Source organism: Heterocephalus glaber, unplaced genomic scaffold (assembly GCF_053883595.1).
Source record: "Heterocephalus glaber isolate CG9 unplaced genomic scaffold, H.glaber_assembly_v1.0 deba00001577, whole genome shotgun sequence".
Lineage (NCBI taxonomy): Eukaryota > Metazoa > Chordata > Mammalia > Rodentia > Bathyergidae > Heterocephalus > Heterocephalus glaber.
In genome coordinates this window covers 7,368,750-7,383,187 of record NW_028258358.1, presented here as the reverse complement: position 1 = coordinate 7,383,187, position 14,438 = coordinate 7,368,750, and the positions used below count along the sequence as shown (strand labels likewise).

General features: G+C 31.8%; 1 protein-coding gene and 1 long non-coding RNA gene across 5 annotated transcripts in view; both read left to right on the top strand.

The window, feature by feature from the left end:
* The window catches only part of LOC147823490 (uncharacterized), a 97,909-nt gene extending 95,695 nt beyond the window's left edge, over nucleotides 1–2,214 (top strand). Inside the window, exons 2-3 of the long non-coding RNA XR_015443696.1 lie at nucleotides 768–822; nucleotides 1,424–2,214. This is a non-coding gene — a long non-coding RNA (uncharacterized LOC147823490). The remainder of the gene's footprint in view (nucleotides 1–767; nucleotides 823–1,423) is intronic.
* Nucleotides 1–14,438, top strand: part of Dach1 (dachshund family transcription factor 1) — a 388,734-nt gene that overhangs the window by 134,071 nt on the left and 240,225 nt on the right. The gene's annotated exons all lie outside the window — the stretch shown is intronic.

Genomic DNA, 14,438 nt, shown 5'->3' with positions numbered 1-14,438 from the left:
CTTTCTAGGTTCTGACTTTGGGCCTTGGATGGATGGCAATTTATTATTAGAGATGCAAATAGAATACATAATGAGATTTAAGTTTAACATGGAAGATGAAAAATTTACATTAGCCATCTCAAATTTGAAGTCTTTGTGAAATATCCAGATGTCAGTTATACAAATGGAAAGGTAGATTTGGAACAGAAAAGGGAAAAAATATATCTTCATCCTTAGAAGTTTGTTTTAATCATTGATGAATTAGACTTTGATTTCATTTTTGTTTCATATGAACAAGGTTTTTAGTTTAAGAACTAGAGTTTTTGTTACTTTTTCAGGAAAAACAATGAAATAAAATTACTGTGGAGAGGGTAAGTGGGAGGGAAAGGGGAAAGGAAATAAAGGAAAGAAAAAATTATGAGAAAAGGAAAAAATGGAAACAAAGTCTTTGTAAATAGGGAAGGGGGGAGGGGTGAAGGGAGCACAGGGAATGGGGAAAAAATAAGAAAGAAGATACATCATGTACAGGTACAAGCACCCAATGATAAACGTAAACGTATTATATACCTAAAATGTACCGATAAAAGAATTTAAGCCAAAAAACCAAAATTACTGTAGAGGTTATTAATTGTCTCATTAGACTGACAGTTGTATTTTTACTTATACAATGTCTTTCATATTATCTTCTCAATGAAAATATTTTTATACACTCTCTATTGACCAGTAGATAGCTATGAAAATTAGCCTTTTTGATACTTATGGACAACTATTACAATGTTTTCTTATAGAGTCTTTATTCAGAGAGATCAGACAGAGCACGAAGAAAGTGACACTGAGGAAATGGTAAGAAGATAATGGCACAGATCAGAAGCCACATTCTTAGATGTGTCTCTGAACATTGTAGAAAATACTAAGTTCATCTTTTTCTTTTCCCTTCCCAGCAGTGCACGTACTTCTTTTTTTTTTTTTTACATACTTCTTATATACAATCCTGTGATAATAGTTTCCTTGACTATTTTAGATTTTGTATTTTTTATGTGCTATAGCACCTCGGGAGAGTAATAAAGAAGGGAAGATACAGGCTCCCAAATGGTAGGTGACTTGTCAGATATCTAGTAAGTGAAGACATCTGTCTTGTGATTGATCCATAGCAAAGTGACCTTTGGCTCTGTTATTCAAATGCACTATTGTACAGTAGAATAAGCATAGGCTTTGAAGTCAGAGATGCATGGGTCTAACACGAAGATCTGAAATTTGTGAGTCCTTCTGTGGGTCCAGTCAATGCAGATTGCTCTTCTGAGGAATGGGAACGATATCTGCCTTAAAGGGTTGTTGATATTTAAATGAAATATATAGTTTACTTAGTATAAAGTAGGTGTGATCCACATGTTATCTTTTTCTTTTTTCTAAGTAAGATCACATTCTTAAATCTTTGTTTTCAAAGCTGAAAGAAAAGAAGATCAATGAATCCACTGTCAAGAATTCAGAGGTTAGACTAATAGGACAATAATTTCTCTGTATCTATTTTGCTTGTTGGCTTCATGATCTTTGCATCCTTTCTATTTTAAAATTCATCTTAAAGATTCCTTTTTTATTCTCTATATATTTATTTTAAGTATTGTTAATAGGTTTCTTTAAAACGAAGCTATCATTTAACTTGCACTTTGAGTGATTCCTACTTAGAATGTCAGTTTAAGAAATTAGATAAAAATATCAATCAATATATTTGTAAGGAATTTTTAATGTATTTAATAATTTTGGACAAATCTCTTACCATGGGTACTTAGTGTCATCATCTCTAAAATGTGCTCGCACGGTACTAAATATCACACATCTGTAATAAATAACCTTAACTAACAATTGACTTACTCAAACTAAAGTATAAAATAAGTAGTTGTTATAAACATAGTTGTACTTTGTAAAAATTATTCTCTTTTTATACAATTCTGAAAAAAGTTCCATTTTAACAACATTGTTGATACAGTGGCCTCTGTCCTGGAATTTGGGTATATGTACCTATTTTGTCATAAGATTGATATTTTCAACTCCTTTTGAATGTGGAGCCAAATTCTAATTCCCTCCCATTGGTGCACTAAGGCATAGTGTTACTATAACAAAAATCTCGTCCTTATGATCCAACGGTACCACTGGAATCTCACAAACTGTTTCTGTGAAAATAGACTATAAAGTGACTCATATGGAATAATGTTCAGGATGATGTAACTGAGCATCTATTTAAAGAGGTCAGTTAACATTTCAAAGTAAGTGTTAATAGTTAATATGTTAAATAGATAATATTTATTTTATACATCTATATAGACATTTTAGGGGAATGTCAAGTAATGGTAAAATAAAATTTTAATTATATTATATTTATTAATTTTTAATATTGTATTTGAATATTAAGAGATATAAAAAGGCTGAATCTAAAGTAAGTCCATAATACTTACTCATTGATATTAGAAATTATATTTATCCCCATAACTTTTCTTGATATAATCATTTAAAGGTGATCTGTTTATAGCACTATAACTTTAAAGAGTTCATTTAAAGAAGGAATGTCAGTACGTCTTTGAGTAACAGAGGTAGGAATGATACTACTACTATGATCCATCTAATACACTATCATGCTACATTTTCTAAAATAGCCTTAATTTTTATTAATGTTTAATCAATTATGTTTTCATAACTTTATTGCCCCTAGAAAAACATAAAACCAAATTCTTATTCAATGTTAGTTTTTAAGGCAGGTTACTGTGAGAATTTAATAAAATGATTTAGTTAAATGTAAGATTACCTAAATCTGTAATTTAGGTAATCTGTATAAATCATATGTTCTTTAGTAATAGAGGAATTTTATTTCATTTTATATTATTTTATTTGGTGGGATTAGGCCTTTTCTATAAATAAACTTTAGTATTGATATAATTAAGAGAACAATAATATACTTCTGTAGTCTACAATTTAGTCCATGTTGTATACACGTTTAGAACATTGAATTAATATCTGAAACAATAGAAAGAAATTCTTACTAGAAATAGCTTTCTTTTGCCTTGGCTTTGTGGTAAAATGACATTAGGGAACATATATGGTTGTTGTTGTATCTGATTGCTTTAGCAGCCCTTGGGTTGATAGTATCGGGTTCCAGCTTGCCCTGCTGGGTCAATGTGGACCCAGGCCTTTAAAGAGAAAAGTTCAGGGAAAGTTCACTTCTATTGTTTTACCATGGTTACAAAACAGAAAGAAAAAAAAAAAAGGCAGAAAAAAAGAACAAATCTTGAGTTTGTGACTTGTTGCTGCCATGAGCCCTCTACTGGGTTCTTTTACTTTTATCAATTAAGTACTGCAGAAAAGAAAATTAAAACTTGAAGTAGGCTATAGGCAAATAGAAGCCAAAGTACACTCTATTATTTGTAGGTAATCTTCAGACTAATAAATGTCTAGTCCTTGCAACAAGCATTAAGTTAATTTTATTTCACTTAAATAATAAAAATTTTATTTTTCCACCGAAATATTAAAATTTATAAGAATGCTGTGGTCCATAAGGTTTATTGATTAGGAGGGGTAAGAATAAGAATGTCTTAAAGGTAGCTTATCTTTGATTAAGCATGTGAAAATAAGCATTATTTTTAAGGATGAGATACAAGCCAAAATATTTTCATTTTCAGAATTTTCATTTACTTAAATAGTAAGAAGTTTTGATATGTAATAGGACAGGGTGAGTTTACTTGGAGCAACCTCTGGGTGTCTTTTGAACATAGGTGAAAATTTAAAACAATTTAAAATCTTCCAGTTTTGGCTATACACTAAACTTGCATAATTTTTTTTTCCAAAAAATGTACTAACTATTAATTTTGAAGAAAGTGAATGCAATCTAGTTTATTTCACATTTTGTCCTCTGTACTTGTAAAATCCTGTGGCTATAGTAGTACTTCTGGAGCTGTTCTTATTTTTAAAAAATATTCATGATACTTATAATGTGGAATGTTATATGTATAACCCAGAATAAACCACTACCCAAGTTGGTCCAGGTTTTGTGCATCTCTTTTTTAAAAAATATGAGTTTACATTCAAGGAAAAAGAGACTTCAGGTGGAAATCCTTAGTCAATTTTTTTCTATAAAACGTGATTTATATAATAATATATTCAAATGAATTAAAACCATTTATGGTAAGGCATTTCTTCCCATAAAAAATTACAGGGCACTTCAGAATTGCTGTAATTGCACTGAAAACCTGTACTACTTTCTGTTTGTCATACACGCTGAGGATCCTTTTGGGGGTGACATGAAAAGGAGGGGATTTACACAGAATCAAGATAACAGAGTAAGATGAATCTTTGTAACTCTTTGAATGACATTACCTATGCTATGTGCACTTTTGTTTATTGATCCTTTGCTGTTTTGATTAAAATAATTTGTTTTCCTTGAAGTCACCTGCATCAAGCATAGTATTGAACTTTCTTATGATCCAGATGGAGTATAGTGAAGGAAAAGGGAGAGATTTGTGAATCTGTTTTAATTAATTATAAACAACATAGAATGCATCAAAATTATCTTGTAAATTTCATTATATAATTTATATGAATCAAAAATCTTTGTGTCACTCTATATACTTACTTCCAATATCACTCTGAAATGACAAAATTTTAAATTGTTTCCATATCATTTATTCTTTTACATTCTGAAAGAAGTTTTAAAATAAATTAATTCTGCTTATATTTATAAATGATGGTCTGAATCAGTGATACACATCTTTTCAGTGTGGTTTCTTCCTGTTAAAATTGAGAAATATTTTAGTTGTGGAATGCTCAACATTACTGATGATCTCTTTTGAATGAAAAAGACTCTTTGAATAACTGAATCAGGCAGCTGATAACAAGTAACTCACGACTTATGAATTCAGAGGTCAGCTAGACCTTCACCTGCCTTCACACAGGACTTACCTCAACCATTGAAGATAAATGACTGCCTCTCAGATGTTAAAAATCTCTAAGAGAAGAGTCTGCAGAGACCTTCCCTGATAACCTATTCTAATGTTTAACTGCTCTAATGAGAGGAAGAACTATTATTTCATATCTCATCTATATCCCTCTTGTTGCAGCTTACAGTTTGATACTTATTTTTAATGTTAGTTTCCTGCTTTTTATTGCTGTGTATTCTGAATTTATTATTGGTCAGATTTTCCCACTGCATGAAGAGTTAGATATAAATCTCATGCATTTTAGAGGATCATCCTGGTGTATGGCCTAAATATGTATATGTTGCTTAACTTCACTGTCCTTGCAATTATGTTTTCTGTCTCTTTAGAACCGCTGTTTCCCATCAATTAAAAGGCTGCAATTATTTACTTTGATACAGAATAACTGACTTGGGCATTGTTTGACCACTTGTGCTCCAGTGCATAAAGAGCTTTAAAATGAACTGGATAAAAAAATACTTAATTTTTTTGAAATTTACTCCATAAATCCAATTTAAAGTTTCATCCAAAGAGGAATTCCCTACAGACCATCAAGATCCAGTAAGATTCTTAAATAGATTGCTTACTTTGCAGATATTACACTGAATTCACTTATTCTGTTTTTATATAAGAATCCATGAAGGAAGCATAATTTTGAAAAAGATAGTAAATTAATTTATCTCTATCGGACTGCATTTGTCTGACCATCTGTGTCCTCAAGGAATGGCTCTAGGACCCACTATGGATACCAGAATCTGAGAAGCTCAACTACCTTATATAAAGGGGCTTATCTGCATATAACTTATGCACATCTTATTTTCTACATTAAATCTTTCTAGATTACTTGTAATACTCAGTGCAATATAAGTGATATGTACATAGTTGTTATACTGTATTGTTTAGGGAATATCGACAAGAAAAAGTCTGTACATGCTTAGTACAAATGCAACGTTTTGCTTAATATTTGTGGTCAGCAGTTGGTTGACTCTATGGATAAGGAATCCATGGACACTGAGGGCCAACTATATTTTACTATCAAGAAGTACAGTATTTTGAAGTCAAGAAATAGCATTTTTCCTTTCTCTTCCTCTTTAGATAAACATGATACTAAATTGTAGTATTTTATTAAATAACAGGATATGTATCATCACATTTAAATAAAAGAGATTTATATAGTTTTAAAATGTGTGCCTATATATCTCAAATATTTTATCTCATATATATTGCATATTTTAATACTCAGGCAACTTCATGAATTTTGGTGATGATTCATATAAAAATAGTACATATTAAGTTAAATTTGGCTATGAATAAGTCAAAAACATTTAAAAATATTTAAGTACTCTGAAGAAAGTCATTAACAAAATTATCATAAAAAAGAAGTTGATAAAATAAAGAAAAATACTTTCAGATGTTAGCTCATTTAAATGTCTTGTAAACCTCATACATAGTGAAAATTACTTTTTGGTATTTAAATCTTTGAACAAGTTTATTTTGTAATTATTACACTTACTTATTATATTCTCCATGATATAACTCTATAGGATATATTGATATAGTCTTCAATTTTATAAATGATATTGATGAAATCATACAAAAGAAAAGATAGCAGTTTGATTTGGAGAACAGCAGAAAAAAATCCATCTAAATATCATATTGCGTCCATTAAACAGTTTAGCCCAAAGCAAAACTTACAATATCTCTCTAGATCTTATTTGAAAATAAAAGAGATTATATTGATCTTCTTTGAAGCTCTTTTCTCCAAAAACAGTCATTTTCATAGTTAGTATCATTATATTCCTATTTCAAAGGAACTAAGTTGAACACTGAAAAAATTAACAACTGCTTTAATTCAGTCATTTCACATGAATTTAAGTATTAGTCTTTAACTATATGGTATGTAAATCGATTGTTTTGGAACCTTAAAAATATAAGTAAACCACATAGAAGAGATAGTTTGCATTATGTGTGGCAAATGGATCTTTGATTAAGATTTCAGATTTTTTCAAAATTTTCACGTCAGTGCTTTATTTTAATTTGTAGGTGATTACTAGGCTTTTGGAAAGTTACTTAGACTATTTTCTACACTATCATATTTACCTATCGCTGGAACTGTGAAGCTTTCTAAGTGCTCTTTCAGAAATAAAAGACATAGTGAGATTTGTTTATTAAATGTTTTGCTCTCAAACATTTGTTAGATTTCTGCCATCATTTTCTACCAAAGGTCCCACCCTCCAATCTTTCCATAGCTTCATATTTATATCAATTTATATTTTCTTTCTTTTTCTTGTGGAAAGTTAGGATTTTTTCTAAAAATAAAACGTAACTTTCTAGCCAGGCTTTGAAAGCCCTTGGAAATCTGATTACAAAAACTTCTTCCTTAGATTTAGAAAGCCTAATTATTATCACTGTTCAAATTTATTTCGTGTTCATTGGATGTTTTTTTCCTATAGAATTTCCTCTCCTCTCTCTCCTTGCCAAATTCCACCTATTCTTTATGTTGCTAATCAAATCTCAAGTATTCTGGAACCTCTGCTGCCCTGGTGGCTACCATCTACCTTTGGCTTCCAGTTATACAGATTCACATCCACACTCATTGCAACATGAAAATTTGGGGCCCCTTTTAATTTTAATTTTATTTTTTTTGGTACTGGGGACCAAACTCAGGATCTTCTGGTTGTAAGGCAGGCATAGCACCACTGAGCTAAATTCCTGGCTAGGGCCCCTTTTTAAAGAAAAAAATTGATAATTCAAGATGGTGACAATAGAACATTAAATCCAGCAGAAAAATCTCTTTTTACATGTCTTGTCCAAATGCATGTTTTGTATGCTCTTTTGAAATTAAAGAAATGCTCCACTGAATTATTAGCAAATGTCTGTAATCTCAGCACTACAGAGGCTGAGACAGGAGGATGGCAAGTTCCAGGCCAGCCTGGTTGGCTACATAGCAAGTTCAAGGCCAGCCTTGATTATGCAATTAGATTTTATTTCAAAAGCACAAAACAATGAGAGAGAGAGAGAGAGAGAGAGAAAGAGAGAATAGAAAATTACTGGGTACAAATAAATTTTTTCCTACAAAGTTTTTGCAGATGAAGTGATAAAGGAAATATTATGTCCATATGTGTAAGATAATTTTCTTTTCACGTCAAACCACCATGTAAGGAAGACAAAAAGTGACCAAGCACAGCAGTCACATCACATATTTTTCCTTAATTTCAGATACTGAAGAAGAAATTGTGAACAAATTAAAAAATTATGTTTCACTGTTTTGATTATTTCAAACCTGAATATTTACAAATATGCTATCTTTATTGGGATTTTAATTAAGAAGACTTTTATTAAAAATGATTCTTGGGGCCGGGGATTTAGCTCAGTGGTTCCACCGCCTTCCTCACAAGTGCAAGGTTCCAAGTTCAATCCCCGGTACCAAAAAAAAAAGTATCTTGAACATGGTAAAAATACTACACTTCATCCACTATATTTCAATCAATATTAACTCCTTAAATTTAAGGAAGATTCATAGTATATACAGGCTTAATTTTTCCCCATGTTGGTTTCTTGACTATGTACAAAGTCCATCATAAAATATCTCTTAAAAACTCTACCAGACTGTAAGTTTATATAGCTCAGAAATAGGGGGGTTGCCTAGCAGGCCCAAGTCTCCAGATTCTACCCCCTATACCACAAAAAACAAACCAAACCAAAAACAAACCCTTGCATTTGTATGGGGTTATGGTTCCAGGTCTGTAATGTTCACATTTGAAAATATTCCATTTGAATTTCATATGAAAATTGAAGCTGGGGGGTAAAGTTAGGAAATATTTATAATGGGAAAGCTATGCTCACTCACTAGCTTCTTGGCTGACAAGAAAAATATGAAAATAAATATATGATATTGTATGAGGCTCTTAAAGAATAACAATATAAATTAAAGATTAGTTGTTGAGGTGGGTGAGAGGGTTGTGAAAGAGATAGGAATTATGAAGCACATTTAGAAAATTCATTATGAACTGTAAGATAATTACTGATTGTTAATGGAGAAGACTTCATGAGATGCTGAAAGATTGCACTCAATATACTTGGTTCTATAAAGGAGGGGAGCTTTTGGCTATAGCTTTCCCCAGTTTTTGCTACCTAAGGATTGGAGGAGTTACTTTGGTAGTTAACACACTATCTGCCTATGCATTCATTTGTAGGCCTGGGCTGTGTGAATTCAGTGAAGAATTCAAATCCACATAAACTTTTGTCAATAAATTCATTTTTAATGATGTTTAATGGTTTTTTAATGATGTTTAAACCACTATAAGCCATATACTTCGGCAGTCCCAATCTACTCAATACAAGCAAATTTTCATTTCAAAATAAATCCATTTCTTCAAATGAATCCCAGTGTGTCAGGAGATGTAGCCAATGGCAGTATATAAGGCCAATATTTTCTTATTCCTGATCCTCAAATTTACTCTTATTTTCCACTTAGAGTCATTGGATAAATATAGGTCAAAATCTCAATGCAAATTATTATTAGTAGAAGAAACCTAGTCCAAGGCTTACAACAATTTACCTTGAAAATAGTTAATGAATACTTTTTTTGGGGGGGGGAGTACTGGGGATCAAACTCAGGACCTTGTGCTTGTGAGGCAGAAACTGCCCCACTGAGCCAACTCCCCAGCACCAATGAATACTTCTTAACTATTTGATAAACTTGGGTGTGTCTTAGACTTTATGCATTACTCAGTATTACCTTCAAATACAATGAGTTGTTCTTGTTTATGTCTAAGTTCAATATTGCAATAAATGCAAACTAATAGTATTTTAATCAAAATTTTCAGAGAAATTGCTGAATTGATTTGAAAAGGAAAGCATACCTGTAGCAAATATGTTTTCATTTTTTGTTAAAATTTGTTTATCTCTATCCTTTATTTGATGAGGTTAAATTTCATCCTTAAGTGCTCAGAAAGTTTCTACACTGCTTTAAACTCACCTTGTAAAATGTTAAAATAACTTTATTTATGGACTATATTCCACTTTTTTCCCCTTCATACTTGGGCAGATGGTTTTGAATCATTTGTCATTAATCTAGTGCAATCTATTATCAGTGTTCTTTAATACATCCAAGTCTTAACATGTCAACTTCACACAATCCATACCACAATTCCAAAACCAACTTCTTCCTCTCTTCACCACTTCTCATGATGAATTATGTGAGAAGAGCATATTTTCTCTGATTAGAGATCTGCTCTTATTCCTGTGTGATTCCTTATCTATCCATAGGCATGGAAGGCTTTGAGTTTCTTTCTATAAGATGTTTGTTTCCTTCTGCAGTGGAACTCTGGCCTATACAATGTCATACATTCTAAGCAGTTAAAACAAATAATCACAATGTCTATGATGCACTATGTATAGTCTACAGAAACGAACACCCAGATCTCAGCAGCTTGTGACAAACATTCATTTCTAGCTCACGTTACTTGAGGTTTGTTGGTCAAGGATGACTCCTGTGAGCTTGGTGGTAGTCAGTTGATTCAGATATTCTCACAGAAGAGGGGAGAAGCTCAGGAAGGGGCGGAGAGGTATGTTGCTGCTGAGACTTCTGCTCAGGTGTGGCATATGTCACCTCTGTTCACATGTCATTGGTTACAGCAAGTCCCATAGTAAGCCCAAAATAAAAGAGAAGGAAACCTGTAATGATGAAGAAATATATTTTTCTCATACAACAGAAAGGATGACAAGGGTAGGAACAAAAAACTAATTGTAAATAATTAATAGCATGTATTAGCCAAAATGAATTTATTAAATACTTACTATCCTTTGACTCTGTTAAGGTACGATAAGTTAGAAAATTAAGTTCTTATTTAGAAGTAAATTTTTGAAAGGAGACTATTTTAAAAGTGATTAAACTCTAACCAATTCTTGTTCTAAAATATAGAATGAGATGGCAATAAATGTGTTAGATTATAGGTTGTTAAACAGATATTTGAAAATCCAGTCATATATATTCTTAATTAGTTCCTAAGTAAGAGTGGCAAGACACTTCAATATGATTCTCATGGAACCTCTTGAAATGTTATGGTCTAATAATTTTTTCTCTTGTGCAAAATTCTTGTGAATTGATTAAATTGACTTTAGAAGGGGTTTATTTTTTTCTCACTAATTTTAAAGAAGTAATTTATGGTTTAATCCTTTAAAATAAAATTAACTCTCCATTTGGCAGCATCATTTATGTTGTTGTCAGCACCAGCTTTTCCTAAGATAATTATTATCATGTGTTTCAGGAAAGATGTTAGGGTGTATTTCAATGCTTTTATTTTTTAATCAGCATTGTTACTTGTCTCAATAAATCTCTATTATTATACAAGTTCAATGCTACCTTTTGCATGCAATATATTCTGCTCCAATGTAGAGGAAAAATAAATTTAAAGTAATTGCTTTCAGAAGTTTATTGTTTTATAGCGCTGTTGTAAGTAAATAGGATGCAAAGCAATTGTTAATGTTTGCTTGCTAAGTTCACTGCAGGTAGATGTTTATATAAGCTCAGAATTATTTTCTTTCTTTCCTGTTTCATAGTATTATAGTTAATCAAAAAACTAATTCATTGGTAGCAAACTTTTGAAAATGATTTCACAAGAAATGTTGTTTTAAACATACTGTACAATTTTCATTTTAATCGTGTATCACAGAGGCAAAGCTTATATGAAAATTATGTGCCAGTTAGAGTCCATTTAAAGTTGAGAATTTATTTGACATTTTTCAAAATTCTTTAGATGTAAAGAATTTGAGTTTAACATATATATTTTTCCACCTTGTTTTTAAAAAATGGAATGTTCTAACAGAAAATGGCAAGAAACTGAATTTTTTTTTTTTTTTTTTTTTTTGGTATCGGGAATGGAACTCAGGGCCTTGCGCTTGCAAGGCAGGTGGGGTGCCACGGAGCTAAATCCCTGGCCCAAGAAACTGGACTTTAAAGGGCTTTATTCATACTTTTATGTTAAAAGACATTCTTGTGAGGGGCTGAGGGTGTAGCTCTGTAAGACGTGAGCTGAGAGACTCTTGATTTAGCCCTGAGCCCCAAATAAAATCCCACTCCCCTAAATGACAACAATGAAAGCATACTTTCATTAAGAATGAAGAAACTGAAGATCCACGTGCCCATACTCGGGTGCGCACCTGCCTGTATAGAATTTGGGGTCCCCTATGGAACTAGAAGATACCTGTGTTGTGGAGTAGCATCTTCGATTTTGACTTTCGCTTGGAAATTAAACTTTACTTGATGTTGCAGGAGTTTAGGCTCCCATGCTTAAAAACAACTATATAAACAGATGTTACAAAACAGAATAGAATTTATTTATTTATGTTGGGGATTAAATCCAGGGAGTGCTGAGCTATATCTCCTACTTTTTTCATTATTTTAATTTTAAGAGAAGGTCTCTCCAAGTTACCCAAGCTGACCTCAACCTTGTGATCCTCCAGCCTCAGCTTCCCAAGTAGCTGGGATTATAGACATGTGCCATCTTCCCTAATTCTTTTTTTAAAAATGAATTATTTTAACTACTTCATAAAAACATAAAAGTTCACATATTATTGGGATATCACGTTATGTTCTGATACATGTATGCATTGTATAATGTTTAAATGAAGTTAAATGCACCTGGTCACACATCATTTCATGATAAAAACTTTCAAAATCTTTTCTTCAGATTTTTTCTTTGAAATGCATAGAACATTACTGTTACCTATAGTCATCCTGCTATGAAATTTCAGGTTCTAACTATAAGTCAGCACATTGATAAACATTGATAATGATTCCTCATCCTTCCCCTCCTCCCTACAGTCTTCTCTGCTAACCACCATTCTGTTTTCATTGTGTATGAAATCAACATTTTTCAACTCCACATATGAGTAGATCTTTGCCAGGCTCATTAAATGAAATGACTCCTAATAATCTCTAGCTCTATACATTTGTTGCAAATGAAGTGATTTCATTTTTTGTGCTTGAATAGTATTCCATTGTGTATATCCCACATTTCCTTTATCCATTCATCAGTTAATGGACACATAGCTGGTTTCTCAGCTATTGTAACAGCGTCAGAGTGAACTTGGGAGCACAGATGTCTCTTTGACATGCTAATTTCATTTGCTTTGAATATATACCCTTTACTGTGATTGCTGCATCATATGGTAGCTCTGTTCTTTTCTTTATTTTTCTATTCTGTTTCTCTACACAAACTTCATTGTCTCATGTAAGAACTGTTTTGATTTTCAGTTCCTTCTTTCTACTTCACAGAAACCTTGTATTTATTTTTATTCCATCACTGTACTTTATGTCTTACATTTCTTCTCTCCAGAAATACTCATTATTCTCTTAACAGCCTCATGTCAATTAAATTGGTTTTTCTGGATTTCAACTTTGATGTTTAATAATTTCTACTTACATATTTGAACAGGAGGTCATCAAATTCAAAATGCATTCTAATAGATCAGAATGATTACATTATCAGTATTTATTTGCAGGAAAACAACGTGAATAAGTTTTATCTAGAGCAATGTGAACATCTTCATCTAAAATTACAGCTGTTAATTATAAATGTGATGATTATCAAGCACTATTTCAAATTATAAAATCTGAGGTCTAAACATGTATTTACCTAAAGCTTGTTATGGTAATTTTTTTTATCTTGGTGTATTACTTTCTGTGTGCGGCACATAGCATTTTTGCTCCTTGTGGGAATTTGGTACATGTACATAACACATTTTATTTTTCCCCCCCTTTCCCTTCCCTTCTCCTACCTCTTGACCCCCTAGCTCTCATGTACATGTTTGCAGTACATGGTGATTACATTCCTTCTGTGGAGTTGGTGCACGTGCATAACACACCCTATTCCTCATTTCCATCCTCTATTCCTCTCCACCTCTCCCTCCACCTCTCAATCCTCTTCCCTTTTGGGAATGAGCTATCTTCATACTTGCTGTTATTTAGCTCTTATTTTCCTGCTTCTTTTTACTTTGAAACCATAATTTCAAGTGAGATAAATCAGAAACATAAGTTTAACTATCTCATGGTTTCTCATACATGATAATATGATTTAATAAGATTTAATTTTTATTGATCTTAAACAGTAGATATATAACTACTTATGAAAAAATCTGTTCCAATAAATGTGTTTCTACTAAATGGCCCTGCCATCTTGAATATCAGTTAACAGCTTTTAGTGTATATTTTATTTCTACATGAATACATATGCCTGTTCTTTGGCAGATTGTGACTATCTTTTATAGGTTTTCAGATAAAATTAATAAGGAATTTGTAACAAATCTGATCTTAAATTTTAAATGGAATTCCAGTCTTGTAGTTTTGAATATGTAACTCAGAAAAGTTCCTAAGAAATAATTCCCTTTATTTAAAATTCAAGAACTTTGCCTTTAACTATTAAAAGGCAATTTACTCTGAACTTCTCTTAAACAATTAAAAACTAAGTTGAAATGAGAGTTGTGGCAAATTTGTAA